The sequence below is a fragment of the Bidens hawaiensis genome, unplaced genomic scaffold (genome assembly GCF_021521415.1).
Source record: "Bidens hawaiensis isolate Kalapana, Puna unplaced genomic scaffold, B.hawaiensis_p1.1 tig00014593_1, whole genome shotgun sequence".
Lineage (NCBI taxonomy): Eukaryota > Viridiplantae > Streptophyta > Magnoliopsida > Asterales > Asteraceae > Bidens > Bidens hawaiensis.
Genome location: NW_027492272.1, coordinates 285,386 through 290,501, shown reverse-complemented (window position 1 = coordinate 290,501; position 5,116 = coordinate 285,386). Strand labels below are relative to the sequence as shown.

The window sequence follows — 5,116 nt, the reverse complement described above, 5'->3', positions numbered from 1 at the left end:
AAATACGAATTACTCTTAACACATATTTTAAGTTTAAACTTCAAATAATAGTCTAAATAAATATACCAAACCGGAAAACAGCACTAAAATCATGTTTTTTATTCGGATTAAACGGATATCCGAATAACCCGAACAATCCGAATTTTTTAAATTTCCATATCCGAATCCGAATTAGTTATTCGGATATTCGGATTGATCCGATCCGAATATCCGAATAAGAATTCGGATCGGTTTATTTGGGTTTCGATTTCGGTTCGGATTTCGGATTTCGGATTTCTTGAACACCCCTACTTATACTTATTATATTAGCTGATATACTATTCTTTTTTCACCAAACTTTATATTAAAAAACAAAAATAAATATTTAACTAACTATATATTTAGTTTTCTATTAAACTTGTTTTTGATTAACATAATAAAACTAAGTTATGTTATATGAAATTATATATATTTAATTAATTTCCAATGATATTGTTTATGTTAATAAAAAATAAAAATAAAATATTATTTCTTTAAAAATACGACAAGTTTAAAGTATCTATAGACAAATCTCTTGTCCCAATCATATGGTACAAGGCGCTTGACTATATAGTACATGAGATAAGTGACGGCTATGCGAAATATTGACCACCTTTTCTACCTATAAAGTTGCATCGTTGTGCGTGCATCTCCGGCTAAAAGTATCCTCGTACCACCTGTTTGATTCTTATCAATCATTCTGCTGCTCCGACGTCAATCGGATCTACACATTACTCATCAAGATCGATCCAGCTTACAAGTAAGTCTCAGTTATATATCAAGTAGCTAGCTAGCCAGTAACTAATTAATCAACTGCTCGACTATAGTTGAATTAGGTTTATTACAAACTGCATGAAGAGACTGTCATCGTGACCCGTGACAATTTCATAGTAATTTCTAAGGCTTTATGGAATCTTATAGAAGATTTGATTTTGTTGATTTAGGTTTTCTTATTGGTGATCATGTATACCTTGTTGGATCAGGCCCCTTTGATTGCATACAACACACACGTATGTATGTAATATATATGTATGAAAGATGAATGCAGAGAATATACTATCAAAAGGTGTGTTTACTTCAATAAAACTAGTGGCTATAAATAGCCTGCAAACACATAAACGTGCACCACAAAATGTGGAGTCAAAACAAATAACTAAACAACTTGTAACAACTCCTAACCTATTCAACCTCAATCAAGCGTATGCTTCCAAGAAACTCGGTCAACATGGACCAAGTATCTGCTGACCCATTTTATCTGCATGACTCGTAAACGACTTAACCCGTACTCGACCCGAACCGACCCGAAACATCAAGATTATACCCAACATACCTGAGATTAGAAACATAAATATAGGCTTAAGATCTTCATAAACTATCATGAATCTTCATACACCACTTTTCACCTATACAGCTCGTACACAGGCCGTATAGGACCTGAGTTGTGTTAGACTCTATATGAGTTGTTGAAGTCTTATACGGCTTAAACAGGGCTATACAAAGCTATTTTTTGGTCCCATCCGTAGGCCTATATGACCTATAGCCAGTATACGAGCCGTATAGGTATGTATAGTCATAGGGGGGGGGGGGGTATGAAGATCACATTCTTAAATATAATGTTCGTATGAACAAAACTCAAAGTTTAACGTGTAACAAGAATCGAATAGTAAAGAAATATATTTTTTTTACAAAAAAGTGTTGAAAATAAAACCTGGCTGGCACCAACTACAATTATTTTTGTAGTTTCCTAGGGCTTGTTTGCTCGATAGTTAGACTATATTCGTTGTGGGCTAATGCCCCTAGCCACATCATTGGTTAACGCACAGGAACACTGTGCCACGAGAATTAAAGGGGCGCTATCACTATAGGTGGGTGGGGTCCAATTCTCTCCATCACTTACATTCGAACTACAACGTGATAGTTAAGTGGTGGGTTAGTTTAGGCCCATTGTTTACTTGGTAATGACATGGCAGATTGGCAGGCCGTTATGTGCTTTTTAGTTAAACCTTAATGGATAGTCTTTTTAAGAATGTAGTTCAAGTGTTTGCACTGAGTTTGCTTTCTGAAGTACGTAGTTCTTCGATTTTGCCCCTGAAATTATTTTCTTTGCTTTGACATGTTCTAAATATTAATACCGTTGTTTGTGATTGCAGCAGTATCATGACAGCAATAAATTCCCGGGACCAGTTCATGAATAGTCTGGCAAAGCTTTTGACTGTCACTGCAGTCGGCGTATTCCTGCCGGGACATCAGTAGAGTCCATCATTGTCAGAGAAGTGTTTAGTAACTTTGATTTCCACAAAGAATCAGGGATACTTCAGTATTGGCAATGCAGCGCGTCTCCCAACTCAGAGAACATCGGGTGCAATCTTATGTTGTCCGAGCAAACCTACATATCAACTCGGGATCATAAAGAACTTGAGGATTACAGGAGGAGATGTCTTGAGAACCAGTATCCTTTTGTTGGATTACAAACAAATGTGGGCAACTGGTTAGCTGGCCGAGCAGCACAAACACGGATTGCAGACCACCGGACAAAGCATTTTGTGCTTAATCAAGTAGATCAACATTCTGCAGATGTAGGAGGCATGGGACAGTTGGTTTTGCCTGTGTATTATGACCTGAGTGCTGGGAGTAAACCTGTGGGAATCATTGAATTTGTCACACCTGTCCCAAAAGAAAGCTATAATATTTTGAACAACTTCAATATTTACTGCAGGTTAGTTTTCTTTAATCTTACTTGCAAGTTATAACATACATATATTGATGGATATGAGTCCCAACATAGGTATTACATCTGAGAGTGTATCCAAGCCAAGTATATAAGAGTTGCAAGTTGCTACATAATGTTATGCTGTTAATAAATATATGATATACTTTTTTTGGTAAAAGTTTTAAATTATGATATTTTCTAGATATGGCATTAATGATCTTATAATTGAAAAAGTTGGTTGGGTTTACTTGTAAGTGCTTCTCTGCCTGTTAATTTCTTAGTTTGTATAAGTATTTGATCATGTGTTTATTATAATAACAAGAACAATGTTACAACTATATTGTGCTCAATTTAGTGCCATTTAGGATGTTAATTTATGCATTTCAAATACACACATATAATGACTTTAAAACCTTATATTCAGTTGATCATTTGACATGTTTCCATTTTAGTTAATTTTTTAATTTTGGCCTATTTAACTCATATGGATATAATATAATACAGATCAGCTTTATCTAATTAGAAGTCAATTCACGACTAGTTATACTCTTATGCATGCATATATATAGCTTTATCTAATTAGAAGTAAATTCATTTTTTCACATTATATATAATCAGTGCGAATCATCCCTGACAATATCATGAAGTTTCCTTCTATAGTTCTAGAAACTAAATCTTATTATTTTGAAGTATTTCTCAATAATACGAATTCCTATATAGTTTAGACACAAAAAGAGGAAAAGGAAGCAATAGTTCAAAATAACAAACAATACCGTATTGCAGGTTTGGCCATTCAAAATTTGATGAACATGTAGTATAGAATATTAGAATCTGAGGGTGCGTTCGCTTTTACTGCTACTTGGATGTGTATATTGATTATTTCCATTCCACTGTTTAGATATTTCTTTTGAATCTTTGTGGCATTTTGTTGTGTGGGAAGCACAAATCACTCGATCTGCAGAAACTACAGTTGTCATTTTCTGTGAAAATATAAAAAAAGGTTGGCGTTACATAATTGAAATTCGTTTAGAGATGTTTTATCTGATACTCTACACTTGACGTATTTTACAATTCAATAATACACTAGTTAAAGTCAAACTTTGGAGGTAATTAGTTAATCAAGTTAATTCAAGTTCATGTTTGGATCATGTGACGTTGTTTGAGTGCCGACTGCATTTTATTGAAAAATCAGTTCCTGATATTAGTTGAATGGTAAGAGAATTGAATGGTAGGAGAAAGCTATGTTACATGAAGTCTATGACTTATCTTTTTGTGCTGTACTACTTCGCAGAATCGGGGCTTAAAATCTGCATTTATGGGAAAGACGATAAAAGTTGAATACTTTGGTAATATGATCAAGTTTACACTGCCCCTTTCAGCTGAACTCACAGACCTGCACGGGAAAGTGACAGAGAGATTTCCGGAATTAAAGGACCAAAATTTATGCATCGAATATAAAGACACTGAAGGTAACCTTCTTCCAATTTCAAGTGATGAGGACCTCCTTGTTTGCATGGCAGAGTCAAGTTCAAAAGGCGCAAAGTTCATCAAAATGTTTGTTTTTGCTGATCACATTGTGGGATAGCATCATGACAAACTCTTTTTCTCTTCTTTTGTTATAGAGTAAATTAGACCGTGATGGTCCCTACGGTTTGGAAAAATTATAGACTCGGTTCCTAGACATTAAATTTTATGAACTTGGTCCACGTGACCATTCCAGACGTACACAAAGACCAATTCCATAAAATTTGATGTTAGTGACAAAATCCATAATTTGCGCAAACCACATAAACATCCGTGTAATTTACCATTTGTTATATAAATGACGGGCTAAGTATAGATTCATTTATGTTAAGAAGTCGATCATTAAGAATTGTTAAATTTGGAACTTCTTCAAGCATAGATTCATTTGTTGGGAAATTTATTGGGGGTTTATTTTCTACAAATTTCAACTATAATTTTTATTATTTTTAATACCGGACAAAGCATCCATCTTGATAGACGTGTCGATAGGTCTTGAATAAGTGACCAAATTGATAACATACAACAAGTACAGACATTTTTTGCTAAGTGGGAAATCTTATAACACAATTGGACTGATTGTAAAAACAACAGTTAATTATCTAATTATCTTCTATTAACAAGGTTAAAAATGAGCCACGATGAGTGAACTGTGAAAGCGTGATTACATACCTTAGCACCTAGAGTATAGATATTTCATCAATGGGTGAGACAAGAAAGGGATCGTTTAAATAGATGGCCTGAGATAGAGAGAGGGGTATTTAAAATTTAAATTTGCTTCGTTGTATAAAGAAGTAGAGAACTTGGTGGTCAGACTTTATTTTTGGCCCCTAATGCCTACGCGATCTGACCAAGTGTATTTATCCC

At 34.4% G+C, this 5,116-nt stretch overlaps 1 long non-coding RNA gene across 1 annotated transcript; it reads left to right on the top strand.

The window, feature by feature from the left end:
- The first annotated feature begins 643 nt into the window (after window positions 1-643).
- LOC143547074 (uncharacterized) lies at window positions 644-4,491 on the top strand. Its single transcript, XR_013137708.1, has 3 exons — window positions 644-778; window positions 2,169-2,734; window positions 4,020-4,491. It is a non-coding gene; the product is annotated as an uncharacterized LOC143547074 (long non-coding RNA).
- Window positions 4,492-5,116: the final 625 nt, after the last annotated feature.